Below are 17,630 nucleotides of genomic sequence, written 5' to 3'. Positions count from 1 at the left end.
CCACCCTTCATACACAGGTTACACTCAATTAATTTCCTAGCTAACTTGAGACCTTGACGGCTGGACAGTTTCCCATGAAACTGAAAAAGTGAGAGCCTTTCTGTCTAAGTCCAACCGTCACCCAGGGATATCTGCTAGGACCTCATAGTCTCCTTGTCAAGGGTCTCCTGAATGACTCGATGAAGTGAGACTAGAGGTTCTTAGAATCCCAGGCATTGTGGACTCCTCTGTGACACTGGCTGGCCCTGCTAGAGGGTGGAAACTAGAAGGGTGAAAGTGGGTAAAAGATAAAAGGGGGGAAATTGCTAAGCAGCAGAACCCCAAGCCTGTGGCAAGCAGTGTGGTTTGGGGGCAGATGTTGGCAAGAGCTACCTGGGGTTGGGAAGGATGTGCTATGTGGCTGTGAAGGGCTAAGGATGACTCTCCCAGGAGCAGGACTTGGTGCTTCTGAGTGTAATGTCAGTCTGTTCTCTTCCTGGTTACATCGTCCAGAGCCAGCCCCTTGCTCTTGAATGCACAGAGCCAGCTGGAAGCCAGGCGAGCTCAGGATTGATGGGCAGCCTAGATGTTCACATCCTGGCCTGCAAAGGGGATGGGATGTGTGGACTGCCCTGCACATTTCCTGTCCAGACATGTGCCACTTCCTTCTCCCGTCCATTTCTCATATTCAGATGACCCTGTCTAAGATAAGACAGGGCTCAGCTCCCTGTATGGCTCTCTCTAGATTTGGCAGCCATCCTCTTATTATGCAGGGTGAGTTCACAGAAAATACTCTTGACACATCAGACTGGGGACCACAGCCCTCTGTTGTTCTTGTCACACATCGCTTCCAAACAAAGCCTGCACCAAGTTCAGGTGTCCCTCAGTAACCTGAGAAATTGGTTCTAGAACACCACAGATGCCCAACTCCATCTATGCTCAAGTTCCTTAGATAAAACAGCTCAGTATTTGCCTGTTTAACCTACACACAGATTCCTGTCTACTTTTGATCATCTGTAGATTATTTATAATGCATAAGACAATGTAAATGCTATGGAAATATTTGTATATTTAGGGAAATTGATAAGAAAAAGTCTACACACGTTCAGTACAAATGGACTTTTTTTGATCCAAGATTGGCCAAGTCCGGGCATTTGGAGAGTGCCTTGTAGAGAAAGAAGGCTGAGTGCGCCATGCCTTCCCTCAAAACCCAGTGCTCTGGGCTATTGCTACTCAAGTGAGCAAGAGGAGCAGAGCTTGCTCACCAGGGGCCCCACCCAGCTTGCCGAGGTTACCTCTCACCTCCATGCATTCCAGACTCCAAACCTGATCTCTGGACATCTCTCAGCCTCTGTCTGTCAAAGACCCCCCAGTCTTGGCTATGTGGAGCTGGCAGAGGTTGGGCCCAGTTCCTGCAGTCACATCCAAGCCATGTGGCCGCTCCCTGTCTGAGCCCTGCCCCAGTCCAGATTCTCAAGCCTGCCCGGCTTGAAGAGCAAGGCATTGCCCCCTGACATTAGCAGGGGCCACTCTCTAAGCTTTCAGTCTCTGGAACAACAGATGTTAATTTGTCGACACTTGAAGATGGAATAGGCCTCAATTACAGTCCCACTGAAAAAGTTGTCTCTAAAATAAGAAAGTATACAGATTCCTCAACACGCAGAAATCGCTGACAGCTTTGTTTTCAGCCCAGCAGGAGTAAAAAAGAAGCTGACAACTTATTTTCACAGATTATGCTCATTCAAGTCTATTTTTAGCTCTTTTTTCCTAAGTCAGGACACCAGAATAGCACTGGGTTTGAAAATCGCCATCTGTTCAGCGCATAGGGCTGGGGCTCACAGGGTCGGGGCTGGCAGACCTGACCCTTACAAGGCTTCAGTCCTCAGGGACAAGAACAAAGGGGCCATTTTTGTGTCTTCTAAAACGGTGTTTAGGGAATGCACTAAAAACAGTCCCTGGGATTTTAAATGCTCATTAAACAACTATTAGTAGATGTTATTTATAAACTCAGAACCACATAAGAAAAAATGCTTCATAAAAAGCACTTCAAATAATCCCCTGTATTTAAATAGTTTTCCTATTTAAAAAAAAAAGGGGGGGCATCCAACCTTATCTGGGCTGTTCTGATAAAAATTAACCTATGGAAAAGAAAGCCTACTCAGAAAGCTATAAAAAGGCCCTCGTCCCCTCTTTTTTCCGGTGGACTGTAGCCCCTCCTTCCCTCTTGCGCATCTGGGGTGACTCACACTTTTCTATGGAAATGCACTCAGTGCCTGAATACACAGGGAGGATGGAAAGCTGACATCTGAGCAAACTACTGACATTTGCTTGCAGATTGGAATCACACCTTCCCCCTGAAGGCCAGGGGCTCCAGGCAGGCCAAGGTGGAAGTGGGGTCGGGGTAGGGGAAGAAGGTTCCAGTGCCAGGCGGGCCTGACCGGTCTGGCCACAGTTCCAGGTTATTTTTAGCTTCCACTAAACTTAGCTCTCTCCACCCTCCTGAATAACCCAGATCTTAAATGCCATTTTTCTCATACAGGTCAAAAGAATTCTGCACAGAAGACTGTAGATTAAATTGCTGTGACAGGCATTTAAGGTTTTACAACACAGATAATAAACCCATCCCAATGAGCAGCTACTCCACCTATAAAGGACTTGGCACAGTTGCTGGGGAACCCTCAGGCCACCAGGCCACCATGGAGTGGCCCTGCCTGCTTCTCAGCTGAAATCCTGCAGGCCAGCTGCTGTGGGACCCCACAGAGCTCAGCAAGGGCGCTGCCTAGCCTCTTGTTCGTTCTCACTATGTTTGGCCTCTATGTTTTCCAAAACAGTTACCAAAAGGAAATCACACACCAGGAGTCCTCCTTGGGGAAGCCAGCACTAGAAGCAATCCTGAGTGAAATTCTGACACATGGTTTTGTAACCCACAGTGGCATTCATCTGAAGCATGAGCACACCAAGTGGCTTCTGATCTGCGTCTGTTCCAGGAAGCAGCTCTGCATTTCGTCACTGGCCTTTCAAGCCACCTGCACGTAGGCAGCATCAGCCCCCACCAAGAACCTGCTGCCCTCACTCTGTGGCTAGAATTAGCTTCAGCTGAAAGAAGCTCATAGCTTGATGGCACGATGCTCGCCTAGCATGTGCAAAGCCCTGAGTTCCATCTCTAGCATAAGAGAGAGAGAGAGAGAGAGAGAGAGAGAGAGAGAGAGAGAGAGAGAGAATCAATGTTTAACCACTTTATTGGCTTTAAATAGAGCCAGCCTGTGAGAAAGGGGCCAGGGACAGTAGAGGAGCCCTGTTTGTTTACACTCTCCCTGAGTACTGAAACTAAGACAAGAATGTGCAAAGCTCTATTCAGGAGGCAGAACAGAAAGACAGCCTGATCAAAGTCAAGGCTGTCACCTAAATGTCACACTGTATGCCACCTCTCCATCCACAGACAGTGCCTGAAGTGCCCACACATGAAGCAATCACAGGTTCTAAAAACCAGGTTATTGTGAAGTCTGTTCTTAGGAAGAATCACAGTGGAGAGCTATGGAAAGAGAAGATGTATAAATTCCCGCTTCCTCCTCTTTTTATCCAGTATCTTTTTCTCACAAGAACATGTGGCAATGCTGCTGGTAAAGTTATTTTACACAGCTTCGGTGTCATATAAATTGTCCAGAAGAAAGGAAACCACGTGTTCTCTTCTTCAGAAGTTTTATTTAGAACGCAGGCTGCATTATTTAGGAAAAGTTTGTTTGTGTGGCCTGATCATCTTGAAGCAGGAAATTGGAGACTTACTCCCCCAGTATTAAAAACCAGGAGCTTTTAATATCAGACCCGAAACCTTGCAGTTTGTACACAAAAGAGCAGGGAATACCCTGGAAACAATAGGAACAAGCAAGAACTTCCTCAGTAGAACTCCATCAGCCCAGCAACTAAGAAACTGGATGGACAAATGGGACTAAATGAAATTAACAAGCTTCTGCACAACAAAAGAAATGGTCTCTAAACTGAAGAGACCACCCACAGAGTGGGAGAAACAATTTGCTAGCTACACATCAAAGGACTGATAACCAGAATATACAGGGAGCTCAAAAAACTATGAATCAATAAAGAAGTGTGCAACTGAAATAAACAGAACTTTTTCAAAGGAAGAAATCCAAATGGCCAAAAAACTCATGAAAAAATGCTCACCATCCCTGGCCATAAAGGAAATGCAAATCAAAACCACACTAAGAGTCTACCTCACTCCTGTTAGAATAGCTATCATCAAAAACACCACCAACAACAAATGTTGGCGAGGATGCAGGGAAAAAGGAACCCTCATACACTGCTGGTGGGAATGTAAGCTAGTACAACTACTTTGGAAAATAGTATGCAGGCTTCTTAAAAAACTAAACATAGATCTGCCATATGATCCAGCAATCCCACTCCTGGGGATATACACAAAGGAATACAACTCAGGTTATTACAAAGGCACCTGCACACCCATGTTTATTGCAGCACTATTCACAATAGCCAAGCTATGGAAACAGCCAATATGCCCCACTACTGACAAATGGATTAAGAAAATGTGGTATTTATACACAATGGAATTTTACTCAGTCACAAATTTTGTCATTTGCAAGTAAATGAATGGAACTGGAGAACATCATCTTAAGCGAAGTTAGCTAGGCTCAGAAGGCCAAAAATTGCATGTTCTCCCTCATCTGTGGATTATAGACCCAAAACAAATGCAGTAATATTGTTGGACATGGGTCACACACTAAGGCAAGAACACATACGGGAGGAACACGGAAAGGGAAGGAAACCTAAAACTTGAATGTGGTTGATGTGCTCACTGCAGAGGAGCGAACAAAGTAATCTTAAACTGGCAAAGGCCACTATAAGAAGGGGACCAGGAAGTAGCAAAGAGGTCTGGTAGAGATGAACCAATGTGGGTTGCAATACACAAGTACATGGAAGCAACACTAGGAATTTTTATAACTATCTTTATCTCAAACTAGCAAAAACACTGTGTCTTTCTTATTATCTCTTGTGTTTTCTCTTCAACAAAACTGAAGAAGAGAGTAGAACAGGTTCTGCCTGGAATGGGGGATGCAGAAGAAGGCGGGCAGTGGCCCACACAATGTATACTAAGTAAAAGTAAAAATGATAAAATAAAAGAAAGAAAGAAAAGAAACCAGGGGCTCCCAATGTTTTAAGGGGGAACATGAGAATATTTTGAGGAACCCAACATGAGAGAAACTAGACATTGATCATCATCCAAGAAAATGCATACGATGTCAAATAAAGCAGCATGACTGCAGTGATGTCAGAAGGTAAATCAGTACTTTGTTAAACTTGACAACCCTTAGGGCATTGGAAAGATAGTAATGATCTGTGCCAGGCATACTTGCTTGGTTGGCAACAATGGCAATAATAACAGGCAATAGGTCATGGGGTCCACGATCTGCCCACTGGAGGTTCTGGGCATGGGGTTAAGAAAGGTAAACAAAGTCTCACACTCATCGCCTACAGACATAGGAGAATGGATAGGGCAGCTACACTCCACATGGCCAACTGCTGAGACAAAAAACTAAGTGTGGCTGGCGTCTCCTGCTTGGTCCTCATGACTCCAGTCCCCAAGACCTAATGAAGGCTCAGCTCAGATATCTCCAGGGAGGCAAGAGCACACTGCTCTAGAGTTCGGAGCCTGGGAGCTGCCAGGGGCATGACTTCTTCAGTGAAGTCAGATGACGGGGCCAAGGGAGGGAGATAAAAGCCAGAGACCCAGGACATCAGAGACCACAGGTCCAGTTGCCCCGGAGGCTGACTGGGCCATGGCTCTGTTTCTCCCATGACTTCTGTTCAAGCCGGGTCTGGTCTTCACCTCCAGAAGAGCTCTGACGGACGTGCTGGGGCCTTCTCAGACCCCCATCTCCACAGCAGGCCACTTTCCCTGACAGTGGACAAGCTCCTCGCCTCTTCTGGCCAGCAGTCTAGGTCCTTTCTGCCTGGAGGGGAGCAGTCCTTTCATGCTGTCCCAAACCCTCTCCTTCCCACTACTCTCTCAGATGCCATGAAGCCAAGATCTAGAGAGTGAGCAAATTCCAAAGTGTAACTGGTAGGAGGCAGAGGCCTTGAATTCCACCCAATCCAGATTCGATAGCAGTAACGTGATGCCATTGGTTATTAGGATGAACACTGTCCCCGCCTTACATCTGTGAAAAGACAAACCTTATAAGGTATGCTCACAGCCTACAACACCCTTAGGACTCTCTAAATCATCAAGAACAGAAATGAGGTGGGGTGAGCAATGAAGTGGTGAAGACCTCATCCAAGAAACTCGCTCTTCTATACTCTCAGGGCGGTATCTGCAAAATCCTCAGAATGGACATGGGTTAAGCAGCTTAACTGATGCTCAGGGAAGGGGTTGACAAGCAGATGTCTGAGCCTGGTTAGTCTGTCAAGGCCCTTCCTATCATGTGTGCTACCATGTGGACAGAAGCTCTCTGTGTGCATCTCTCCATTTATTAGTGGGTTCCCACCCTCACTGGGTGCACACAGCGGCTCGGCAGCATGCAGGCCACAGCTGCATTGTTCTGCAGAACCACATTGGATTCTGACCTGAACACTGGGCACAGTTTCTGGGCAGAACTCAGGGGAAGCTCCTATGAGTAGGGTGCTGGCTCTTATGGCTATGTATGGAGGAAATGCCCTGAGGGCAAGTAGGGGCATCTTGGGGACAGTAGCTTGCATCAAGGTCGGCCCTTGATAGCCGCTGTTTCAGACCAGGACAGATTTCCCTTTTTCTCCAACTACTGTGCCTGCCTCCCTGGTCATCAGAGGTCTCTCCTGGGAGCCACTGAATGGGGACAGAATGAAGAGAGTTCCCTTTCATCCTGCCCATGAGGCACCTAGCTAGAAGCTGCCTCAGGTGGCACCAGTCTGGGGGGTGGGAGTGGGTGAAGCCACACAGTGGAGGCTACGTGTGGTATTGGAAGTGGAGGGTGTCCCTATAGCCTCTAGATCTTGGCTCCACTCTCCCAAAGGATACTGCTCCCTGCCCTTCCACTATTCAGAGATGAAAGTCAGTGACATTTCCTTTCACCTACCTACTTTGAGTTTTTACTGCTCACAATGAAAACTCTTAACATACCCAGCACCTCTGTCTGCATCCCAGTGTTAAGATATAAAAATCTACCAAAATGCAGAATTTTAGTTTGTTTTTTAAGTTGTGTGGACTCAAGAATCAGCACTGCAACTTTCCATTGTGTGTGGGAATATGACAGTCATATATCTGTGGCTCTAAAAAATGTTTAACTGAAGCAGCTATATATCTGACTGTATATCTCATCAGATGGAGCAGTGTAAAGTAGATCTGACATTTTCAACAGCAAAGCAGATAAATCAAAATAAAGGTAAAACCAAAATATGGTTTTGAAGATCACTTACATACAGCACAATCTCACATGAAACTCCCACTTATTCATGGACACACTAAGAAGCCAAACACACTGAGTTATTTCCACAGCACTTTATTTTGAAGCTCTGTTTGAAACTTCCCTATTTGTGTGATGAGAGTTATGTCACGAAGTTAATCATTTCCAGGATGCTTGCAGTTGGATAATGAAAAACTTCTTGTGCAAGCAGCCATTAATCAGTGGGGCAACACTGCATAACATATCCCAAAGCACGTGTCACTGGATCAGAGCACATGGCTATATAACGCAAGCCAGTGTCTGTGCCTCCTGCTGACCTTTTCCAAGGCAGTTCTGGACCATGTGATGTGTGCTTCTTGCCAACACTCAGTTATTGCCCATAAGTAAGTTGGACGACATGGAGAAATAGAAATTACAGTTCCTTCTGAGCTCCAAAAAGAAGACTCTTTGAAGTCCCTGGTTTTTGGCACAGTGTCATGGCTGACCTGGATTTCTAACTGTTGGTTATTTAAAAACTATCCTTTAACACTGAAGTCAAATACTTTGCTCAAGTAGTTCCTGCCATTTGTGTTAGAAACAACAGACACAGCCTCATAAGAATATTTGACACATCAGAAAAGCAAAAGGTCAATCAAAAATGCTGAGAGCCAGAGACACAGACATAATACACAAAATCTCAATCCATCATGTTTGACATTCTTGAGCAATCATGTTAGCGAGAAACTATTACCTAATCTTGCCAGTATTATCCCGAGAGAACACTTGCGAAATACTTTAAACAAATATGCTGTAAATATTACATAAATAAAGAGCTAGTGTAACATAAACTGTTTTTGTAACATCGACACAAACTCTACTGCTGTACTAAAGCATAGCAGTAACTAGCCCGGGTAGCAACCATGGGCACTGTGTGTGAGCAGCCTAAACAGCTGCACAATATGGAGAAGAATAGCTCCTGTGGTCCCTATGCCCGCCCAGGGCCACAGAGGACTTATTTCCAATGACACCTCAACCTGAAAATTCTTCTGCAGCTTAAATGAAGGCCAACTGCACATTTTAGGAGCCAGCTAGAATATATCTGTTTCCCTATTAGAAATAATGATTCAGCAAACTTCACTTAGTTTTCATGTTTTGTTTTTTGTTTTTTTATTTTGTTTTGTTTTTTGAGACGAGGACTCCTGGATTCCATCACCAGCAAATTTTTACTGTACTTAAAACCCCTGTCTAAGGTCTGACAAGTTTAAATTAATGAGTGGTTTTGTCATCATTGTCTAAATGTCCAATAGTGGAGCATGAATTTAAGAGCCTGCAAAAAAAAAGTTTCCCTAAAACACAAAGCACTAATCAGTGCTGGGATTTCAATAATTAACTTCTGGTTTTACTCATTTGAATGCACCACTTACAAACTGATTTGCTTTGGTTAATGGCTATTTGTTTAGCCACAAGAGGCTGAATGAGCACAAATACTTGATAGTCCATTTGACTTCATGACAAGGAAGGGGGAGCCTTGGCTGGAGCAGTACATTCTATTTCCTGGGTCTATCAGCATCTTTTAAAAGAAAAGATACAGTAAATCCTACCCTTTAACCACAACTAAACTTTTCATATGGGAAGTAAGGCATAATAAATATTTTAGCTGCAATGATAACAGTTGAATAAATGTCAGCTTTGATGTTCCAGCAGTCAGAATGAGCATTTACCAGCAACTACCAGAATCACAAGGAGCTGGGGAAGTGACGTCAGTGGGCACTTCTTACTTCTTACAGAGAGTAAGAACCTCCAAAAATGTGTTCCTCTAAAAATTGTCAAAAAGCTGTCAAAACTCCTTCTGAACTCTGGAAATTAGCCAAAGACTTGCAACTTTCCAAGAAGCATTTATTCAAGAAAAATGGCTATATCTCCTCTTCTCAGTGCCACATGCACCCCCCCTCGCAATCATGTGGCCATGTGTCTTAGTCTATATTTACAGCTACAACAGAATCCCACAGACTGAGTGACTGATAAAGAAGAGCTGTTTCTCACAGTTGTGGAGGCTGGAGGTCAAGAGTCTGGTTTGACACCTGGTGAGGCCCTTTGCTGCTTCGTAATGTGTTATCGTATGGTAGAAGCATTAACCCATTCATGAGAGAGAAGCCTCAATGTCTCAACCACTTCTTAAAGGTCCCACCTCTCAATCTTGATACAATTGCACTTAAATTTCAGTGTGAGTTGTGGAGGGGACATTAAAACCACAGTATCACGAAAACCAGCAGCCACCAGAGGGGGTGAACATGTCCGTAGCCTCCCCAAAGCCCTACTCCTAGAAACCTGTCATTACCTGACCTGTCTGGACATTCCATGGAGATTCAGTAATGAGGGAACCCCCAACTGACAGAGCTTGGGATCTGACTCAGGACCTGACTCACTACAAACCTCTTTTCCTGAAGTCTGTTTCTGGAAAACAGTCAGTGACAAATGTTGAGCATTAACGCTGCCTAAGGCAGTGGCAACAGTTGAAACTAACCAAAAAACTTAACAGGAGAAAGTAGGAAATGAGATGTGCTATGAAAAGTTCTGACATATTCTCAGGAATCTAGAAGGCATGTGCAGTGGTGTATGCAGGCTCAAGAAAGGCCTGAGAAGGGTCTGGCTCTCATCTCTGGGTGACCTTGAGGCTCCACACAGGAGCAAGGTAAAGGCTAAGGCAGAGTTGTAAGTTGTCTGCCAAAGTACTACAGGCAAGCCTCAGTGTGCTCACAGAGCACCTCAGCAAGAGCTGGAGGCTTACTGCTTCAAGGAGTTTAAGTAAATCAATCAGTAGCTGACCACCAAGCAAGCAGAAACTTCAGTGACCACACATAACAAAGAACACAAAATTAGGAAAGTAAGTAAATAAATAAATAGCAGCAACAACCATGAACCTGGATGAGGAGGGAGAGGGCTGTATTACTTTTATTTTTTTTCCATTTCTCCTTTAATTTTTATCATTTTTACATTTACTTACATGTGTATACATTGTTTGTGCTACCCCCATCCCCCCTCTCTCCCCACCCCCGTCTCCCCCCTCCCTCCCTCCCTACCCCCTCCAGTTGCTTCCAAGCAGAACCGGTTGAAGAGAAAACATGGGACTTGGGTACTGTGTACTGCAACCCACATTAGTTCATTTTTACCAGACCTCATGGCTACTTCTTGGTCCCCTTCCCATAGTGGCCTCTACCACTTTAAGATTACTATATTCACTCCTCTTCAGTAAGCGCATCAACCATATTCAAGCTTTAGATTTCCTTCCCTTTCCATATTTCTCCCATGTGTGACCCACACACACATTTGTCTTGGGTCTATAATCCGCATATGAGGAAGAACATGCAATTTTTGGTCTTCTGAGTCTGGCTAACTTCGCTTAAGATGATGTTCTCCAGTTCCATCCATTTACTTGTGAATCACAAAATTTCATTCTTCCTTGTGGCTGAGTAAAATTCCATTGTGTATAAATACCACCGTTTCTTAATCCATTCGTCAGTAGTGGGGCATCTTGGCTGTTTCCTTAGCTTGGCTATTGTGTTTATTGTGCTGCAATAAACATGGGTGTGCAGGTGCTTTTGTAATAACTTCAGTCTCATTCCTTTGGGTATATCCCTAGGAGTGGGATTGCTGGATGGTATGGTAGATCTATGTTTAGTTTTTAAGAAGCCTCCATATTCCCAATACTAGCTTGCATTCCCATCAGCAGTGTACAAGGGTTCCTTTTTCCCCACATCCTCGCCAACATTTGTTGTTGGTGGTGTTCTTGATGCTAGCTATTCTAACAGGAGTGAGGTGGAATCTTATTGTGGTTTTGATTTGCATTTCCTCTATAGCCAGGGATGGTGAGCATTTTTTTCATGTGTGTTTTGGTCATTTGGATTTCTTCCTTTGAAAAGTTCTGTTTAATTCAGTTGCCCACTTCTTTATTGGCTCATTGGTTTTTGGGGAGTTTAGTGTTTTGAGCTCCCTGTATATTCTGGTTATCAGTCCTTTGTCTGATGTATAGCTAGCAAATATTTTCTCCCACTCTGAGGGTGGTCTCTTCAGTTAAGAGACCATTTCTTTTGCAGAAGCTTGTTAATTTCATGTAGTCCCATTTGTCCATGCAGTCTCTTAGTTGCTGGGCTGATGGAGTTCTACTAAGGAAGTTCTTGTTGTTCCTATTGTTTCCAGTGTATGCCCTGCTCTTTAGAGTACTAACTGCAAGGTTTTGGGTCTGATATTAAGGTCCTTAATCCACTTCGTGTTGATACTAGTACAGGGTGACAGGTATGGATATAGTTTCAGTTTTCTGCAGGCAGATAACCACTTTTCCCAGCAACATTTGTTGAAGAGGCTGTCTTTTTCCCATCGTATGTTTTTGGTGCCTTTGTCAAAAACAAGGTGGGCATAACTGTATGGATTTATATCTGGATCCTCTATTCTGTTCCACTGGTCTTCATATTTGTTTTTATGCCAGTACCATGCTGTTTTTATTGCTATGGCTCTGTAGTATAGTTTGATGTTGGGTATTGCGATACCTCCTGCATTACTCTTTTTGCTGAGTATTGCCTTGGCTATTCGTGGTCTCTTGTGTTTCCAAATGAACTTTAGGGTAGATTTTTCAATCTCTGTGATTAATGTCATTGGGATTTTGATGGGAATTGCATTAAACATGTAGATTGCTTTTGGAGTATAGTCTTTTTTACTATGCCAATCCATGAGCATGGAAGATCTTTCCATCTTCTGTAGTCTTCCTTAACCTCTTTCTTCAGTGGTTTGTAGTTCTTCTTGTAGAGGCCATTTACGTCCTTTGTTAAGTTTACTCATAGGAATTTGATTTTTTTTGAGGCTATTGTAAATGGAATTTGATTTTTTTTGAGGCTATTGTAAATGGAATTGTTTTCCTATATTCTTTCTCAATTTGTTCATTGTTGGTGTATAGAAAGGCTATTGATTTTTGCAAGTTGATTTTGTATCCTGCCACTTGCTGAAACTGTTTATGGTGTCTAGGAGTTTTGGGTAGAGTTTTTTGGATCTTTAAGATCTAGGATCATGTTGTCTGCAAATAGGGATATTTTGACAGTTTCTTTTCCTATTTCTATTCCTTTTATTTCTTCTTCTTGCCTTATTACTCTGGCTAGGAATTCCAGGACTATGTTGAATAGGAGTGGGGAAAGTGGGGACCCTTGTCTTATTCCTAATTTTAGGGGAAATGTTTTCAGTTTTTCTAAGTATGATGTTAGCTGTAGGTTTGTCATATATAGCCTTCATAATGTTGAGGTACTTTCCTTCTATTCCTAGTTTTCTTAGAGCTTTTATCATGAAATGGTGTTGGATCTTATCAAAGGCTTTTTCTGCATCTATTGAGATGATCAAGTGGTTTTGTCTTTGCTTCTGTTAATGTGGTTTATTACGTTTATTGATTTTCGTATGTTGAACCACCCCTGCATGCCTGCAATGAAGCCTACTTGGTCGTGGTGAATGATCTTTTTGATGTGTTGTTGAATTAGGTTTGCCATTACTTTATTGAGGATTTTTACATCAATGTTCATTAAGGAGATTGGCCTGTAGTTCTCCTTTTTGGATGTGTCCTTGTCTGGTTTTTGGAGGAATGTAATACTGGCTCCATGGAATGAGTTGGGCAGAATTCCTTCCTTTTCTATTTTGTGGAAAAGTTTAAGGAGAGTTGGTATTATTGCTTCTTTGAAGGTCTGGTAGAATTGAACTGAGAATCCATCAGCTCCTGGTCTTTTCTTTTTTGGGAAACTCTTTATTGCTGCTTCAATTTCATTACCTGTTATAGATCTGTTTAGGCAGTTAATATCTTCTTGGTTCAGTTTTGGATGGTCATAAGTATCTAGAAATCTGTCTATTTCTTCAAGATTTTCCAATTTATTGGAATATAGGTTCTCAAAGTAATCTCTGATGATTTTCTGGATTTCTGTGATGTTTGCTGTTATCTCCCATTTTTTGTTTCTGATTTTACTAATTTGGGTCTTTTCCCTCCTCATTTTAGTCAAATTTGCCAAGTGCTTGTCAATCTTGTTTATTTTTTAATGAAACAGCTTTTTGTTTCATTGATTCTTTGTATGGTGTTTTTGGTCTTAGCCCTAATTTTTTTTCTTTTATTATTTCTCTCCTTCTGCTTGTTTTGGGTTTTGCTTGCTCTTGTTTTTCTAGGAGCTTGAGATGTAGCTAGGTTGTTTATTTGAGATCTTTCTGTCCTTTATGCACTCATGGCTACAAACTTTTCCTCTAAGGACTGCCTTTGCTGTGTCCCATAGGTTCAGCAAATGAGCCTGGTAGGTTGTGTTCTCATTTTCAATAGCTTCCAGGAAACTTTTGATTTCCTTCCTTATTTCTACTATGACCCACTGATTGTTGAGCAATGTATTATTCAGTCCCCAATTATTTGTGTGTTTTCTGTTGTTTTGTTGTTGAGTTCTAATTTTAATGCATTGTGATCAGATAGAATGCAGGGGATTATTTCTATTTTCTTATATTTGCTGAGGCTTCTTTGTATCTTAAAATATATTCTATTTTGGTGAAAGTTCCATGGGCTACTGAGAAGAATGTATATTGTGTTGTTGTTGGATGTAATATTCAGTATACCTCAGTTAGGTCCATTTGATTTATGGAGTCATTTGGTTCTAGGATTTGTTTTTTGATTTTTTGTTTGCATGAGCTACCTATTGGTAATGGACGGGTGTTAAAGTCTCCCACGACCACTGTGTTGGAGTCTGTATGTGCTTTTAAGTCCTTTAGTGTATGTTTGATGAAACTGGTTGCACTGACATTGGGTGCATATAGGTTGATAATTGTTATTTCCTTTTGCTGTATTACACTTGTTATTAGTATGCAGTGCCCTTCTTTATCTCATTTGATCAATGTAAGTTTGAAGTCTACTTTGTCTGATATAAGTATTGCTACTCCTGCCTGTTTTCAGGGGCCACTGGATTGGTAAATCTTCTTCCAGCCTTTCATCCTAAGACAGTGTTTGTTTCTGTCAATAAGATGGTCTCCTGTAAACAACAGATTGTTGGGTCTTCCTTTTTAGTACACTTTGCCAAATTGTGTCTTTCGATGGGGGAGTTGAGTCCATTAACATTCAGTGTTAATATTGATAGGTATGTGGTGATTCCTGCCATTTAGTTGTTTTTGTTATTTAAGGGTTTGATTGTGTGCAGTCAAATTAATGCTACTCTCTGATTGCTTGTCTTTTGTTCTCCTGTGGTTTAATGTTTCCCATCCTCTCATGGTTTTGTTTGCTTTCATCTTCTGTATGCAGAATTCCTTATAGAATCTTCTGTAGTGGTGGCTTGGTGGTCATATACTGTTTTAGTTTCTGTTTACTGTGAAAGATTTTTATTGCCCCATCAATTTTGAATGACAGTTTTGCTAGGTAGACTATCCTAGGGTTGAAGTTATTTTCGTTTAGTGTCCAAAATGCCTCACTCCATGCCCTTCTTGCTTTTAAGCTTTCTGTTGAGAAATCTGCTGTTATTTTGATGGGTTTAACCTTTATATGTTATTTGTTTTTTCTCTCTTACAGCCTTCGATATTCTTTCTCTGTTCTCTATGCTTGTTGTTTTAATGATAATATGCTGTAGGGAGGTTCTATTTTGGTCAAGTCTGTTTGGTGATCTGAGGCTTCCTGAATCTGAATGGGCAAAACTTTCTCTAGATTTGGGAAATTTTCTGGTACTATTTTATTGAATATACTACATATCCCTTTGGTTTGCACCTCTTCTCCTTCTTCAATGCCCATGATTCTCAGATTTGGTCTTTTCATGGAGTCACTGAGTTTTTGTATATTCCTTTCACAGCTCTTGAGTTGTTGACTAAGATTTCTTCTGTTTTTTTTTTTTTTCTCTCTTCTTTAATTTCTATTTTATCTTTGAGCTCTGAGATTCTGTCTTCCACTTGTTCTAGTCTGCTGGAGTGGACCTCCACTGTGTTTTTGTTTGACTATAGGGACTTTATATTTCCAGGATTTCTGCTTTTCTTTCTCCTCCATATCTTTGTTCATCTCCTCTTTTATAATTTGTGTTGTCCTTTTTAATTCATGTATCTCTCTTTTTACAGAGTCCTTTGTTTTACTTTGATGTTTGTTGAGGTCCTCTCTGAGTTCCTTTATTTGTTTCCATGTCATCTTGTGTTCTTCATTTTTGATGTCTTAAAATTTCTTGAGTGCATCTTGTACATTCTGGTTAATTATGTCTAATATCTTCTCCATTAATTTCTCAGAGATTTCTTCCCACATTTCTTCTTTGAGGGTTTTTTTGTGGGCTTCACTGAGTTCCTTAGTTAAATTTATCATTGTTTTGTTGTGGTCAGGAACTGAGTATCCATTTCCTTCATTTCTGACTGAATCCTGTATTGAATTATTTTTTTGAGGAGAGTGGTTTCCATAAACTCTTCTTCCCGTTTCTCCACTTGGTGCTGTGCCACTACATTTTTGGTAGGCTAGTTGGCGGATTTGATTGCCTAATTTCTTTTTTTGTGTTGTGGCTGACTTAGTTGTTAGCTAGGTTGATGTGCTCTGTCTGACACTGGGCTGGGGGTGTAATTTAGCAATAACAAGTTCACAGGTCCAATGCCAGACCAGTTGTTAACATATTCTATAGAAAACCCCTTGATGATAATATCTATAAGCAGTCAGAGTTAGGGTGGTGGTGGTTTTGGGGAATTGGTAAAGGTGGCACTAAAAAGGGGGGGGCGGAAAAGGGGTGGGTGGTTGGGTTAGGAGGTATGGGGGCTGCTGGATTTTGTGGAACTTATGTGTGTTTGGGTATATTTCTGTTGTTGTAGTAGAGGGTGTTTGTGTCAGGAATTGCAGGGGGCTTGGGTTGCAATTGGTATAGTAGGATAGTCAGCAGGTGGTGAGTGTGTAGGAGGGAGGGGTAGGGTAGTGACAGGTTGGGGGAGGATAGAAAGAGGAAGTGAAGTCAGTGGAAACAGTGGAAGAGAAGGGGTAGAAAGAGTAGTTGGGAGGGAGAACAATGGATTGTAGTACAGGAGGAGGGAGAGTGAAGAGGGTGAAAATAGAGATAAGAGAACAGTGATTATGAAGTTAATAATGTAGGAATAAAAAAGAAAAAGAAAGAAAAAAAAACCAAGGAACACAATAAAAAAAAAAACAGGTTCAGGAATCATGGAAAGTTCAGTCTATTAATAAAAGTTCTGGAATTATTCCTTAGGTGTCCAATCCTGGTATTGGTGTTCAAACAGAAGCTCTGATGTGGTCTCACTGGGTGACTGGCTTGTGAGTGGTATTTGTACCTTTTGTCCACAAGATTAGTTGGAGTTGTGAGGTGAAGTAAGACTACCAGCTCATGCAGGGTGGTCAGGGCTGTTGTTTTCAGAAGGCGGCAGCTGTGTTGTCCTTCAACTGCAGTTCTGTTTGGTCAGCTCCTCCCTCAGCAAGGTGGAGCAATTCAGTTTTGAATGCTGCCCTCTGTCCCAGAGATCAGCTCCAGGGTCCACCTCCTGCCCTGCTTTGGGAGGTGAGTTTGTCGTTCAGCTCCCTCTCAGCCTTTATGCCTTTCCCATTCTCTGCTGGGTGCTGGTGGCTCCTCTAGGTAGTCGGTTTGTTGCCCGGCCTGCTCTCAGCCTTTGCTGCTTTATGGCATGTCACTGAGAGTTCTGCACTGATAGCTTGGTTCCTTGCCCCACTGACAGTTCAGCAGTGAGAGATCAGCTCTTTGCCCCTTCCATTCTCCAGGGTGGGTTCAGTTTTCCACCCCCACCTCCGATGTCGGTGTTAGATTATAGTGCTGTTTATGGCTTTCAGTTTTGCTGGGGGGGGTGGTTTCAGTCGCCCAGGTGCTGCACTAGATTTTCCCTGGCTGGGGTGGGGTCAGGGGTGGGTAGGGGAGCTGTGCATAGTGCATGATGCTAAACTGTTTCTTCTGCAGTTTCATGCAGGCAGCTTTGTAGACAGCTGGCAGGGAGAAACAGCACTGTTGTTTTCAGTGTGGCACAGGGTAGGGAGGCCTTCCGTAGGCTATGGGGTCAGGATATCACAGGTTTTGATTCGGATTGATGCTCTATCTTCTGCTTGTTCGGAAAAGACAGAAAAGGAAAAAACAAAAAACAAACAACGGAAAGCAGCTGGGGCTTTTTTCCCAGGGCTGTAGGCTAGACACGTCTTGCTTGCTGTGCTGGGCAAGATCTTTGTGGCTGTTAGATGCATTTAAAGACTGATTTAAGGGTCAGTCTTTGAATTTTATCTGCACCTACTGTGATGAAGGTTAT

This window comes from Castor canadensis, chromosome 13 (assembly GCF_047511655.1).
Source record: "Castor canadensis chromosome 13, mCasCan1.hap1v2, whole genome shotgun sequence".
Classification (NCBI taxonomy): Eukaryota; Metazoa; Chordata; class Mammalia; order Rodentia; family Castoridae; genus Castor; species Castor canadensis.
The sequence above is the reverse complement of the archived record's forward strand: the minus strand, read 5'-3'. Positions refer to the sequence as shown.